Here is a 16001-nt window from a genome sequence, read left to right as displayed (position 1 = left end):
GGAACCACAGGCACATGCCACCATGCCCAGCTAATTTTTTTTTTTTTTTTCAGAGACACGGTCTCACTATGTTGCCCGGACTGGTCTTGAGTGCCTGAGCTCAAGGAATTCTCCTGCCTCGACCTCCCAAAGTGCGGGATTACAGGTGTGAGCAACTGCGCCTGGCCTGACAGCGTGTCACTTCTGAGACTAGGTCATAGAAAGGCACTGTGGCTTCATCCTTCCTCTCTTGGACCATTTATTTTTTGTGTGTTTTTTTTTGAGACGGAGTCTTGCTCTATCGCCCAGGCTGGAATGCGGTGGCGCGATCTCGGCTCGCTGCAAGCTCTGCCTCCCGGGTTCACGCCATTCTCCTGCCTCAGCCTCCCGAGTGGCTGAGACTACAGGTGCCCGCCACCACGCCCGGCTAATTGTTTTGTATTTTTTTAGTAGAGATGGGGTTTCACCATGTTAGCCAGGATGGTCTCGATCTCCTGACCTCGTGATCCGCCTGCCTCGGCCTCCCAAAGTGCTGGGATTACAGGCGTGAGCCACCGCGCCCGGCCTTCTTGGACCATTTATTGTGGATGAAACCAGTCACCATGTCACAAGGATACTCAAGAAACTTTATGAAGAGGTCCCTGTGGCCTCTAGCCAAGAACTATGTGAGTGAGCTAATTTGAAGGCAGATCCTCCAACCTCTTCCCCACCCTCTACCAAGCTTTTGGACGACTGCAACCCCAGCCAACATCTTGACTCCAATGTCATGAAAGACCCTGAGTCAGAACCTGCCAGCTAAACTGCTGCTAAATCCTGACCCACAGAAATTATGAGATATATGTGTGTTGTTTTAAGCTACTAAATTTTGGAGGTAATTTGCTATGCAGTAATAGATAACTGATACACTATCACGTACAATTTTATAACAAAGAATTCACAAACTTTTTACCCATCTTATAAATAAGCTCACTAGACCGGGCACAGTGGCTTACGCCTGTAATCCCAGCACTTTGGGAGGCCGAGGCAGGTGGATCACCTGAGGTTGGGAGTTCGAGACTAGCCTGACCAACACGGAGAAATCCCATCTCTACTAAAAATACAAAGCTAGCCAGGCATGGTGGCGCATGCCTGTAATCCCAGCTACTCGGGAGGCTGAGGCAGGAGAATCGCTTGAATTGGGGAGGCAGAGGTTGAGGTGTGCCGAAATCGCGCCATTGCACTCCAGCCTGGGCAACAAGAGCGAAACCCCATCTCTAAATAAATAAATAAGCAAGCTCATCAACATCATTGTTTAGTTCTCCTAAATTCTTGTTTGTTATTGCTTGTTCTTCTTTTTTTTTTGAGACGGAGTTTCACTCTTGTTGCCCAGGCTGGAGTGCAATGGCGTGATCTTGGCTCACCGCAATCTCTGCCTCCCAGGTTCATGTGATTCTCCTGCCTCAGCCTCCCGAGTAGCTGGGATTACAGGCATGGGCCACCACACCCGGCTAATTCTGTATTTTTTTTTAGTAGAGACGGGGTTTCTTCATGTTGGTCAGGCTGGTCTCAAACTCCTGACCTCAGGTGATCTGGCTGCCTCGGCCTCCCAAAGTGCTGGGATTACAGGTGTGAGCCACCTCACCCGGCATTTTTTTGTTTTTGTTTGTTTGTTTGTTTGTTTTTTAAACAGGGTCTCACTCTGTCACCCAGGCTAGAGTCAGTGTCACGATCTCGGCTCACTGCAACCTCTGCCCCCTGGATTCAAGTGATCCTCCCACCTCAGCCTCCCGAGTAGCTGGCTCTACAAGTGTGCACCACCATGCCTGGCTAATTTCTGTATTTTTTGTGGAGATGTTGGCCAGGCTGGTCTCAAACTCCTGACCTCAAGCGATCTGTCCACCTTGGCCTCCCAAAGTGCTGAGATTATAGGCATGAGCCACCCCACCTGGCCTGTAATGATTACCTTTATATCAGTATTCATATAACACCTCGGTCCCTTTTTTCTTTAGCCATTGACTATTAGTTTCCTATTTGGAGCAACAATGAAAGAACTTGATACGTCCTCCTTCTCTCCTCTGTGCCCTTCACCATCCAATTTTAGTTAATAGTATTATCTTTCTTAGTATTTATTTATTGTATTGTTTTTATTTATATTTTTTTGAGATGGAGTCTCGCTATGTTGCCCAGGCTGGAGTGCAGTGGTGCGATCTTGGCTCACTGCAGGCTCCTCCTCCCGGGTTTATGCCATTCTCCTGCCTCAGCCTCCCGAGTAGCTGGGACTACAGGCGCCTGCCACCATGCCTAGCTAATTTTTTGTATTTTTTTATTAGAGACAGGGTTTCACCATGTTAGCCAGGATGGTCTCGATCTCCTGACCTCGTGATCTGCCCACCTTGGCCTCCCAAAGTGCTGGGAATGCAGGAGTGAGCCACCATGCCTGGCCTATTTTATTTTATTTTTTTTGAGTTGGAGTCTTGCTCCGTTGCCCAGGCTGGAGTGCAGTGGTGCGATCTCGGCTCACTGCAACCTCTGCCTCCCGGGTTCAAGAGATTCTCCTGCCTCAGCCTCCTGAGTAGCTGGGATTATAGGCTCGTGCCACCATGCCTGGCTAATTTTTGTATTTTCATTTTTATTTATTTATTTATTTATTTATTTTTTGAGACGGAGTCTTGCTCTGTCACCCAAGCTGGAGTGCAGTGGCGCAATCTCGGCTCACTGCAAGCTCCGCCTCCCGGGTTCACGCCATTCTCCTGCCTCAGCCTCTCCCAGTAGCTGGGACTACAGGCGCCCACCACCACGCCCGGCTAATTTTTTTTGTATTTTTAGTAGAGATGGGGTTTCACCGTGGTCTCGATCTCCTGACCTGGTGATCCTCCCGCCTCGGCCTCCCAAAGTGCTGGGATTACAAGCGTGAGCCACCGCGCCCGGCCCTATTTATTTATTTTTGAGATGGAGTCTCACTGTGTTGCCTGGCTGGAGTGCAGTGGCACGATCTCGGCTCACTCCAACCTCCGCCTCCCAGGTTCAAGTGATTCTCCTGCATCAGCCTCCTGAGTAGCTGGGACTACAGGCGTGCGCCACCAAGCCCAGCTAATTTTTTCGTATTTTTAGTAGAGATGAGGTTTCACCATGTTGGCCAGGATGGTCTCGATCTCTTGACCTCGTGATCCACCCGCCTCAGCTTCCCAAAGTGCTGGGATTACAGGCGTGAGCCACTGTACCTGGTCCTTAGTATTTACTCTTATCCTCTTTAATATATTTTGGTTTATAATACTCAGTTTGGCTGGGTGTGGTGGCTCATTATGTCTGTAGTCCCAGCTACACATGGGAGCATCACTTGAGCCTTGGAGGTCGAGGCTGCGGTGAGCCATGATCATGCCACTGCACTCCAGCTTGGGTGACAGAGCGCTGTCTCTAAACAAATAAATAAGTAAAATAAAATACATAATATCCAGTTTCTTGGCCTTAAATGACATCATTTATCCCTACTTTTTACTTATAAGATAATCAATGAGCCAATTCTACTCATTTTTTTTTGAAATGGAGTTTCCCTCTGTTGCCCAGACTGGAGTGTAGTGGTGCGATCTCAGCTCACTGCAACCTCTGCCTCCCAGATTCAAGCGATTCTTCTGCCTCAGCCTCCCGAGTAGCTGGGATTACAGGCGCCTGCCACCATGCCCAGCTTTTGAGATGGATCTCTCTGTAATCAGGCTGGATCATGGCCAATCGGCTCACTGAAACTCCTTGGTTCACTCATCTCCCCTCGTGCTGGGATTACAGGTGTCAGCCACTGCGCCCGGCCAAATTTTTGTATTTTTAGTAGAGATGGAGTTTCACCATGTTGGCTGGGCTGGTCTCAAACTCCTGACCTCAAGTGATCTGCCCACCTTGGCTTCCCACAGTGCTGGGATTTCAGACAGGAGCCACTGTGCCCAGCCCCAATTCTACTTCTTTATACTCCTTTTTATGTTTTGTTTTGTTTTTTGAGACAAAGTTTTCGCTCTTGTCCCCCAAGCTGGAGTGCAGTGGGACGATCTCGGCTCACTGCAACCTCCGCCTCTCAGGTTCAAGCAATTCTCTTGCCTCAGCCTCCCGAGTAGCTGGGATTACAGGTGTCCGCCACCATGCCCAGCTAATTTTTTGTATTTTTAGTAGAGACGAGATTTCATCATATTGGCCAGGCTGGTCTTGAATTCCTGACCTCAGTTGATCCACCCGCCTCAGCCTCCCAAAGTGCTGGGATTACAGGTGTGAGCCACCGCACCCAGCCTATACTCCTTTTCTCTCTCTCTCTCTCTCTCTCTCTCTTTTTTGTTTAATTACTAAATTGTCAGAGCATATAAAATTTATATACAATTGCAGGGGAAGAAAGATTTATTTTCTCACCTGTCACTGGGTACATGGCTGAGATCCCTATAACAAAAGCCAGATTAACAAGAGAAAAGCATGGAAGTTTATCTCCCAAGTTTTTACATGACACAGGGGCCTTCAGAAATGAAGACCCAAAGAAACAGGGAAAATTGTATGTTTTATGCTCAGTTTGATGGAATGTGAACAGTCAAGGGGAAATATGATTGGAGGAGAAAGGGGTATGAACTAATGGGAAAAAACTCGGAGGAACTCAGCAAGGTCTGTTTGTTCAGATTCTCTCCTCTGTCCCTCTGTCTTCAGAGATAAGGATGTTCCCTTCCTCCGGGCACAGAGAGGGTACCTCTCACATGAGGGTTTTGTGACCTGCTTCTGGGGAGAAGGGTGAGAGAAAAGTGTGAGTGATCTTGTTTCTGCTGTTTTCTCAAATTGCCAAGAGGTAGAGTGTTCTGAACCCCATCACTATTCATACCTCCACTTGTGTTTTAGTCTTGGATATTCAGCTAAATATATTCAACACTCGCCATCAGTCTCTTTGCTGAAGTTTTCTCAGTCCTTTCTTAGTTGAGTGCAGTTTGTTTGCATGAAGGACTAATGAGTATAATAGTCCCTGATGTTTAGCATACAGCAGACTTTTTTCTATAGCCTTGCTACTTGTAGGACAGTTTGTTGGCATTTAGAACCCCTGGTGCACATTTTTTCCCTTGATTCAATTGTAGATGTTCCTTTACTATTTTCTGGCTTTGAGTATTATTGAGAGCTCTGATACCAAACTGGTTTGATATCCTTAGAAGGTAACTTGATCTTTTTGCCAGGAAGCACAGGTAATTTTTTTTCTTTGTATTAAAGTATAATAGTTGGCCAGGTGTGGTGGCTCATGCCGATCATCACAGCACTTTGGGAAGCTGAAGCAGGAGGATCGCTTGAGCCCAGGTTGAGAGCAGCCTGGGCAACATAAGAAGACACTGTCTCTACAAAAAATTTAAAAATTAGGCCGAGTGCTGTGGCTCATGCCTGTAATCCCAGCATTGAGAGGCTGAGGTGGGAGGATTGCTTTAGCCCAGGAGTTTAAGACTAACCTCGGCAACATAGCAAGAGTAAAAATAAAAAAAATTAGCTGGGTGTAGTGGCATGTGCCTGTAGTCCCAGTTAGTTGGGAGGCTAAGGCAGGAGGACGGCTTGAGCCCAGGAGTTTGAGGTTGCAGTGAGCTATGATCACACCACTGCACTCCAGCCTGAGCAACAGAGTGAAACCTTGACTTAAAAAAAAAAATTAGCCAGGCTGGGCGTGGTCGCTCACGCCTGTAATCTCAGCACTTTGGGAGGCTGAGGTGGGTGGATCACGAGGTCAGGAGTTCAAGACCAGCCTGGCCAGTATGGTGAAACCTCATCTCTACTAAAAATACAAAAATTAGCCAGGCGTAGTGGTGGGCGTCTGTAGTCCCAGCTACGCAGAAGGCTGAGGCAGAGAATTGCTTGAACCCGGGAGGCGGAGGTTGCAGTGAGCCGAGATCTCGGCACTGCACTCCAGCCTGGGCAACAGAGTGAGACTCTGTCTCAGAAAAAAACAAAAAAAGAAGAAATGAAAAATTAGCCAGGCATGGTGGCATGGACTTGTGGTCCCAGCTACTTGGGAGGCCGAGGTAGGAGAATCGTTTCAGCCTGGAAGGTTGAGGTGGCAATGAGCCATAATTCTGCCACTGCACTGTAACCTGAGCAACACAGCAAGACCCTGTCTTAAAAACATAAAGGACTAAAGAATAATAATTTTCTAGGATATATCTTAGAGTTAACCAATTTGGGTTTATTTAATTTGGTGCATGGTTTGCTCTTCCAATATGTAGAGTCATGTCTTCTCCCACCTCCACCCAAAGTGTTAATTGAATTATAGTTGTAAATATTAATTCTATTCCATTACTTTTGTTTTCTTCTTCACGGCATCCAGAAATACGTATGTTGGATCTGGTTTGATTATTTTATCACTTTGTTTTTAATCTTTTTAATCTCTTTAATTTTTCTTGGCCTTTCTTATTTCCACACTCTATATCTCAAATTATATAGTTGGTCCTTACTATTCTTTTTGTTGATTGAGGTCACATTCTCTGGGACGCAGATTCTAAGACAGAGACATGTACACATTTGGAATCGACAGTTGTGACAAAGTGAAAGGAGGATTGGACAAGAGGAACAGCTGAACTATAATCAGTGACGTGCTAGTAAATAGTTAACAACTGGCTCTTGGGGGAGGAAAGCTTTGATTTGTAACATTTGACAATTTCCAGTGTGTAAATATGTCTTTCTTTTTTTGAGACGGAGTTTCAGTCTTTTGCCCGGGCTAGAGTGAAGTGGCGCGATCTTGGCTCACTGCAACCTCTGCCCCCCGGGTTCAAGAGATTCTCCGGCCTCTGCCTCCATACAGGCACCCGCCACCCAGCTAATTTTTTTTGTATTTTTAGTAGAGACAGGGTTTCACCATGTTGGCCAGGCTGATCTCAAACTCCTGAGCTCAAGTGATCCACCCGCCTCAGCCTCCCAAAGGGCTGGGATTACAGGCGTGAGGCACCGCGCCCGATCAGTGTGTAAATATTTATATCATGGCTAACTGAAAATTGGCAACATGAAGTTACTGAACATGGAGCTGGAAAGAAATGCATAGTAGCTAATCCTAGCACTTTGGGAGGCCAAGGCAGGTGGATCACCTGAGCCCAGGAGTTTCAGACCAGCCTGAACAACGTGGTGAGACCTTCTCTCTACAAAAAAAATTAAAAAATTTGGCCTGGCGCGGTGGCTCATGCCTGTAATCCCAGCACTTTGGGAGGCCGAGGCAGACAGATCACTTGAGGTCAGGAGTTCGAGACCAGCCTGGCCAACACGGTGAAACCTCGTCTCTATTAACAATACAAACTTTAGCTGGGCACGATGGTGCACGTCTGTAATCCCAGCTACTTGGGAGGCTGAGGCAGGAGAATCGCTTGAACCTGGGAGGCAGAGGTTGCAGTGAGCTGAGATTGCACCACTGCACTCCAGCCTGGGCATCAGAGTGGGACTCCATCTCAAAAAATAAATAAATAAAATTTAAAAAATAAAATAAAATAATTAGCCGGGCATGGTAGTGCCTGCCTGTAGTCCCAGCTACTTGGGAGCCTGAGGTGGGAGGATTGCTTGAGCCTGGGCAGAGGGGATTGCGTGAGCCATGATTGTGCCACTGCACTCTATCCTGGGCAACAAAGCAGGAACCCATCTCAAAATAAAATAAAATAAAATAAAAATGCATAGTAGCACCCATTCAGGTATATTATAGGCAATCTCTAAAGAACAGATATTAGTACATGTAGTAAAATAATTAGAAAGTAATATGTATTGGCCGGGCACGGTGGCTCACGCTTGTAATCCCAGCACTTTGGGAGGCTGAGGCGGGCGGATCACGAGGTCAGGAGATCGAGACCACGGTGAAACCCCGTCTCTACTAAAAATACAAAAAACTAGCCGGGCGTGGTGGCAGGCGCCTGTAGTCCCAGCTACTCGGAGAGGCTGAGGCAGGAGAATGGCGTGAACCCGGGAGGCGGAGCTTGCAGTGAGCCGAGATCGCACCACTGCACTCCAGCCTGGGCGACAGAGCGAGACTCTATCTCAAAAAAAAAAAAAAAAAAGAAAGTAATATGTATTGAGTGTTTATTACCTTGGTTTTGAATATTATTTAGTTTTAAGTATATGTAATTTAAGTTTTAATAATGGCTGTGTTTAACAACCTGCTTGCAAAATTCCTAAAACTGTAACAATTGGTTCTCACAGGCCAGTAGGAGCCAGTTCCAGCACACCACTGGCCATGCTGCAGTTGCAACAAAGGTCTCAGCCAATCCTGTAGGGAGCGTTCAAGTCAGAATCGCCCGTCAGAGTTGTCTCACCCTGAGGCAAAGACTTCTATATCTTGGCATGGACCTGTCACTACTTGCAGGTGGATCTTTGGGACAGGGGGTTGCCTTGGGTGAAAGGATTCTCTCTGAGTCCCAGAGAAGGATTCAGCCACCATTACCAGCAACTTGAAGTATGAGTGCTCCAGTCCTGAAGTGGGTATTTAGGGAACATACCATAGCATCCACTACACTTATGTATCCTGTAGTTTGTCTTGGTTTCTGCTTTGGGATAGTATTTTTTTCTGGTGTAGTTTCTTCTGTCATAACTTATGATTCTTGTTTATGTGCGGTTTTTTTCTTACTGTAACTTTCTATGGATACTGAATTTTTTTGTTGGTTTGCTTTGCTTATTTGTTTTTTTTTGGGACAGAGTCTTGCTCTGTCTCCCAGGCTGGAGTGCAGTGGCGCAATCTCAGCTCACTGCAACCTCCACCTCCCAGGTTCAAGCGATTCTCCTGCCTCAGCCTCCTGAGTAGCTGGGATTACAGGTGTGTGTTGCCACACCAGGATTTTTTTTTTGTATTTTTTTGTAGAGATGGAGTTTCAACATGTTGGCCAGGCTGGTCCTGAACTCCTGACCTCAGGTGATCCACTGGCCTCAGCCTCCCAAAGCACTGGGATTAGAGGCATGAGCCACCATGCCCGCCAGGATACTGAGTTTTGGTTGTGATTATTATTCATGTTTGAGTTTATTTATTATTTGTTTATTTCTGAGACAGTCTTGCTCTGTCACCCAGGCTGGAGTGCAGTGGCGGCGATCTTGGCTCACTGCAACCTCCATCTCTCAGGTCAGGCGATTCTCATGCCTCAGCCTCCCAAGTAGCTGGGATTACAGGCACCTGCCACCACACTCGGCTAATTTTGTATTTTTAGTAGAGACGAGGTTTCACCATGTTGGCCAGGCTGGTCTGAAACTCCTGGCCTCAAGTGATCCTCCCTCCTGGGCCTCCCAAAGTGCTATGATTACAGGTGTACGCTACCATGCCTGGCCTCGTATTTGAATATGTTGGATTTTTCTGGGACCGGCTTTTTTTTTTTTTTTTTTGAGACAGAGTTTCACTCTTGTTGCCCAGGCTGGAGTGCAATGGCACGATCTTGACTCACTGCAACCTCCGCCCCCCAGGTTCAAGGGATTCTCCTGCCTCAGCCTCTCAAGTAGCTGGGATTACAGGCATGCGCCACCACGCCCAGCTAATTTTGTATTTTTAGTGGAGATGGGGTTTCTCCATGTTGGTCAGGCTGGTCTCGAACTCCCATCCTCAGGTGATCCCCTACCCCTCTGCCTCCCAAAGTGCTGAGATTACAGGCTTGAGCCACTGCACCCAGTCTGGACCAGCTTTTAATAGATGGATCTTTAGAAGAGAATGTGTTTTGAGGGTCTTTCCTGGTTTGGTTTTTAGCTCAAAAGCTCCCTCTCCTGTTGTCATAGTGTGCCTTTCTTGTAGTCAAACTTTCTCTGATTTTCCTTGTGTTTTTTTTCAGTGGGACACTTATTACCAGAAATATTTATTTTATTTTCCAAAGTGCCTCTTTATCCCGAATGACACACTTTCACAAGACTGCCACTCTTGTTCCTATGAATTCTCCAAGCCTTATGACTCCTGTTGCCAGTGCCGATACACCAGGTTTCAGACCAGTTCTTGGCTGTTACCACTAAGGGTCGGGCACCTTCTTTCTGGGAGTGAAACTTGTTGATGTTATCAGGTTCCATTAATGTTTAAGACCCTCCATATTCCCTACTCTTTCAAGCAGCTCCAGTGATGTCTACACACTTGTGGGGGTTCTGGCTGGTTTCCAGGGTATTTTTTCCAACTTGTATGTATATTGGGGATTGTAGCATTTTTTTTTGCTGGTCGATATATGTTGTAGGAATTTTTATTTGCTGTCCTTTTTCTTTGTATAGTTTTTAGGAAGAGATTGGGAAGAGTTACCGGAACCCAGAAGGTGTATTTCTTTTTCTTTTTTTTTTTTTTGGAACTCAGTCTCACTCTGTCGCCCAGGCTGGAGTGCAGTGGTGCAATCTCGGCTCACTGCCACCTCCCCCTCCCAGATTCAAGCCATTCTCCTGCCTCAGCCTCCCAAGTAGCTGGGATTATAGGCGTGTACCACCACGCCCGGCTAGTTTTGTGTTTTTAGTAGAGACGGGTTTTCGTCCTGCTGGCCAGGCTGGTCTGGAACTCCTGACCTCAGGTGATCCGCCCGCCTTGGCTTCCCAAAGTGTTAGGATTACAGGCGTGAGTCACCACACCTGGCCTTTCTATTTAATATGTATAAATAATATTGTGCTTTAAATATCCTTTTTTTCTTTTCCTTTTTTTTTTTTTTTTTAAAGACAGGGCCTTGCTCTATCACCCAGGCTGGAGTGCATTGGTACAATCACGGCTGACTGCAATCCCCTCCTCACAGGCTCAAGTGATCCTTTCACCTCAGGCTGCCGAATAGCTGGGATTTCAGGCGAGCGCCACCAAGTCCGGCTTATTTTTTTTATTTTTTTGTAAAGACAGGCTCTCGCCACGTTATCCAGGCTGGTCTCGAACTCCTGGACTCAAACGGCCTCCCAAAGTGCTGGGATTATAGGCGTGAACCACCACGCCCAGCCTGTTTTCATTTAGCATTTGTGTTTACATCTGTGCTCCATATGTACACCTAGTTTGTTACTTTTAGTTGTTACATTTGTCTCACAGTTTGCATCCACCTATTTTAGGTACCCATTCTTGGTTGGTTAAAACACTTGGGATGGCCGGATGCGGTGGCTCACACCTGTAATCCCAGCACTTTGGGGGGCCAAAGTGGGCAGATTACAAAGTCAGGAGTTCGAGACCAGCCTGACCAACATGGTGAAACCCCCATCTCTACTAAAAATACAAAAATTAGCCGGGCATGGTGGTGCACGCCTGCAATCCCAGCCACTCAGGAGGCTGAGGCAGGAGAATCACTTGAACCCAGGAGGCGGAGGTTGCAGTGAGCCGAGATCACGCCACAGCACTCCAGCCTGGGTGACAGAGTGAGACTGTCTCAAAAAAAAAAAAAAAAGACGCCCAGGCACAGTGGCTCATGCCTGTAATCCGAGCACTTTGAAAGGCCGAGGCGGGCGGATCATGAGGTCAGGAGATGGAGACCATCCTGACTAATGCGGTGAAACCCCGTCTCTCTAAAAATACAAAAAATTAGCGAGGCGTGGTGGCACGTGCCTGTAGTCCCAGCTGTTTGGGAGGCTGAGACAGGAGAATTGCTTGAACCTGGGAGGCGGAGGTTGCAGTGAGCGGAGATCACGCCACTGCACTCCAGCCTGGGTGACAGAGCGAGACTTCGTCTCAAAAAACAAAAACAAAACAAAAAACACTTGGGCTGGGCCAGGCACGGTGGCTCACACCTGTAATCCCAGGACTTTGGGAGGCTGAGGTGGGTGGATCACTTGAGCCCAGGACTTTGAGACCAGCCTGGGCAACATGGTGAAATACTGTCTCCACAAAAAATTAAAAAATTAGCCCAGTGTGTTCGTTGAATACCTGTAATCCCAGCTATTCAAGAGGCTGAGGTGGGAGGATCGCCAGGAGTCAAGGCTGCAGTGAGCTGAAATTGTGCCATTGCACTCCAGCCTGGGGGCAGAGCGAGACCCTGCTTCAAAAACAAACAAACAAACAAAAAACACCTGGGTTGCTTCCACTTCCCTGCTATCATTGGGAGGGCTGGATAAACACTTGTATGTGTTACTGTGGTAAGCCACATGACAATTTTTCTAGGACGTATACCCAGGAGATGGGATCTTGGGGTGACAGAGCACACACACACACACACACACACACACACACACACACACACACACTCAACTTTATCAAGCACATCCAGAGTATTTCCCAGAACAATTAAGATAGTTTACAGTTCCCTCTGCAGTGCACAAGAGGTCAGTCTCCTCCCAAATTCATGCTAAGATTCGGTATTAACCACCTCTTAAATTTGCCATGCTAGTAAATAGTTCATTAACTTTCAGCCTTAAATTTTGTATTTTGGTATCTTGTTTAAGAAACCTTTCCTCATGCTAAGTCACAAACATATTATACTTTTTTACCCATGGATAAGAATTCATTATCTTCCATTAGCTTTGTGGTTTACTTTTTCCTTTATATTTTTTTTAAATTTAATTTTTTTCTTAATAGAGATGGGGTCTCACCATGTTTACCAGGCTAGTCTCAAACTCCTGGGTTCAAGGGATCCTTCCCATTCAGCCTCCCAAAGTACTGGGAGTACAGGCTCAAGCCACTGTGCCCCCGCCTGTTTCTTTTTTTTTTTTTTTTTTTTTGAGATGGAGTTTTGCTCATGTTGCCCAGGCTGGAGTGCCACGGGGCGATGTCGGCTCACTGCAACCTCCGCCTCCTGGGTTCAAGCGATTCTCCTGCCTCAGCCTCCCGAGTACCTGGGATTACAAGCACCTGCCACCACACCCAGCTAATTTTTTGTATTTTTAGTAGAGACGGGGTTTCTTTTTTTTTTTTTTTTTTGAGGTGGAGTCTTGCTCTGTCGCCCAGGCTGGAGTGCAGTGGCGCGATCTCGGCTCACTGCAAGCTCCGCCTCCTGGGTTCACGCCATTCTCCTCCCTCAGCCTCTCCGAGTAGCTGGGACTACAGGCACCTGCCACTGCGCCCGGCTAATTTTTTTTTGTATTTTTAGTAGAGACGGTGTTTCACCGTGTTAGCCACGATGGTCTCGATCTCCTGACCTCGTGATCCGCCCGCCTTGGCCTCCCAAAGTGCTGGGATTACAAGCGTGAGCCACTGCGCCCGGCCTGAGACGGGATTTCATCATGTTGGCCAGGCTGGTCTCCAACTCCTGACCTCAGGTGATTTGTCCGCCTCGGCCTCCCAAATTGCTGGGATTACAGGTGTGAGCCACCATGCCCGGCCTGGTTCTTTATAGCTTTAACCCATCTGAAATTCACCTTTAGTGTGAGGTAAGGCTCTAACTTAATTTTCTTCATATTATGAACCAGTTTTATCAACATAATTTCTTTTCTTTTCTTTTTCTTTTTTTTGCTAAAGAGTCATGCTTTATCACCCAGGCTAGAGTTCAGTGGCACGATCTTGGCTCACTGCAACCTCTGCCTCCCGGATCCTCAAGCCTCAGCCTCTCATGTAGCTGGGATTACAGGCATGAGCCACCAACCCAGCTAATTTTTGTATTTTTAGTGGAGTTGGGGTTTCACCATGTTGGCCAGGCTGGTCTTGAACTCCTGACCTCAGGCGATCCACCTGCCTTGGCCTCACAAAGTTCTGGGATTACAGACATGAGCTACTGTGCCCAGCCTATCCACATAATTTCTAAACAATCTGGCTTTTTGTCATAAAGACGCCTTTGTCGGCCGGGCGCGGTGGCTCACGCTTGTAATCCCAGCACTTTGGGAGGCCGAGGCGGGTGGATCACGAGGTCAGGAGATCGAGACCATGGTGAAACCCCGTCTCTACTAAAAATACAAAAAAATTAGCCGGGCGTGGTGGCGGGCGCCTGTAGTCCCAGCTACTCGGAGAGGCTGAGGCAGGAGAATGGCGTGAACCCAGGAGACAGAGCTTGCAGTGAGCCGAGATTGCGCCACTGCACTCCAGCCTGGGCGACAGAGCGAGACTCCGTCTCAAAAAAAATAAATAAATAAAATAAAATAAAAATAAAAAAAAAAAAAAAAAAGACTCAATTTAAAAAAAAAAAAAAAAAAGACGCCTTTGCCACCTTTATGATGCCACCTTTTTCATGTGAAGTTCTATGTATCATGGATCTATCCTGAGCTTTCTATGTGTTCCATTGGTTTATTTGTCCTTGTGTCTATCTCACTGGGTTTTAAAAAATTTCTATCGTGTGTTAGGTCTTAATAGTTGTTATTATCACCCCCCTGGTTTTTTTTTTGTTGTTGTTGTTGTTTTTGAGACAGTCTCACTCTATTGCCCAGGCTGGAATGCAATGGCACAATCTCGGTTCACTGCAACCTCAGCCTCCTGAGTAGCTGGGATTCCAGGCACATACCACCATGCTCGGCTAATTTTTGTATTTTTAGTAGAGTAACCATGTTGGCCAGGCTGGTCTTGAACTCCTGACCTCATGATCCGCCTGTCTCAGCCTCCCAAACTGCTGGGATTACAGGCATGAGCCACCACACCTGGCCTATTATCCCCTTTTTAACCTCCTTTTTCAAAATTGACTTATCTTTTCATTGACTACTTTTCCATAATCATTTGAGAAAGAGTTTGTCACAGCTAGAAAAAGTTCCAGCTAACATTTTTAACATTTAAAAACATTTTCTGGCTCACGCCTGTAATCCCAGCACTTTGGGAGGCCGAGGCAGGCTGATCACTTGAGGCCAGAAGCTGGAGACTGGCCTGACCAATATGATGAAACCCTGTCTCTACTAAATATACACTAATCCCAGCTACCCAGGAGGCTAAGGCTGGAGAATCACTTGAACCTGGGAAGCAGAGGTTGCAGTGAGACGAGATCACACCACTGCACTCCAACCTGGGTGACAGAGTGACAGTCTGTCTGAAAAAAAAAAAAAAGTCCATTTTCTATATATTTAATGTATTTGAATTTATAGATTAATTTGGGGAGAATCGTTATCTTTACTAAGATAAGGTGTCTTATCTAAGAATGTAGCTTTTTTGTGTGTGTGTTTTTGTTTTTTTTTTGAGACAGAGTTTCGCTCCTGTTGCCCAGGCTGGAGTGCAATGGTGCCATCTCTGCTCACTGCAACCTCTGCCTCCCGGGTTCAAGCAATTCTCCTGTCTCAGCCTCCCAAGTAGCTGGGATTACAGGCACATGCCACCAAACCCGACTAATTTTTGTATTTTTAGTATAGACGAGGTTTCATCATATTGGTCAGGCTGGTCTCAAACTCCTGACCTCAGGTGATCCACCCACCTCGGCCTCCCAAAGTTCTGGGATTACAGGTGTGAGCCACCACGCCTGGCCTGTTTTTTTTTTTTTTTTAAGATCTTTTTTTGTGTCATTTCACAAAGTTAAAAAATTTTCAGGATAAAGGTATTGTGCTATATATAGTAATATTTCGGTTTTTCTAAAGATTTTTCTTTTTTTTTTTGAGACAGAGTTTCACTCTTGTTGCCCTGGCTGGAGTGCAATTGCGCGATCTCGGCTCACTGCAACCTCCTCCTCCCAGGTTCAAGCAATTCTCCTGCCTCAGCTTCCCGAGTAGCTAGAATTACAGGTGCCCGCCACTACGCCTGGCTAATTTTTTGTATTTTTAGTAGAGACGGGGTTTCACTGTGTTGGCCATTTATAAAGAATTTTAAAACATAAATGTTTATTAGATGTTTTTATTCTGTACCTCTTGGGATGATCATGTGATTTTCCTTCTTTAATTCATAGGTCCAGCTAATTAGATAGATAGTTTTCTCATGTTAAGCCATTCTTGTATTCCTGGAAGAAAACCTTAATTGTTGAGTTCAGTTGGATATTTATGTGCATCTTTTTAAAAAATCTATTTCCATCGGTAACTTCAGTTTATTTATTTATTGTTTTAGATAGAGTCTCGCTCTGTCGCCCAGGTTGGAGTGCAGTGGCAAGATTTCGGTTGACTGCAACCTCTGCCTCCCACGTTCAAGAGATTTTTGTGCTTCAGCCTCCTGAGTAGCTAATTTTGTTTTGTATTTTTCATAGAGACAGAGTTTCACAATGTTGGCCAGGCTGGTCTTGAACTTTTGGCTTCAAGTGATCCACCCACCTAGGCCTCCCAAAGTACTGGGATAACAGGCGTGAGCCACC

The sequence above is a fragment of the Hylobates moloch genome, unplaced genomic scaffold, assembly GCF_009828535.3.
Source record: "Hylobates moloch isolate HMO894 unplaced genomic scaffold, HMol_V3 SCAFFOLD_22, whole genome shotgun sequence".
In the NCBI taxonomy this organism is placed as follows: domain Eukaryota; kingdom Metazoa; phylum Chordata; class Mammalia; order Primates; family Hylobatidae; genus Hylobates; species Hylobates moloch.
Note: the sequence above shows the minus strand (reverse complement) of the source record.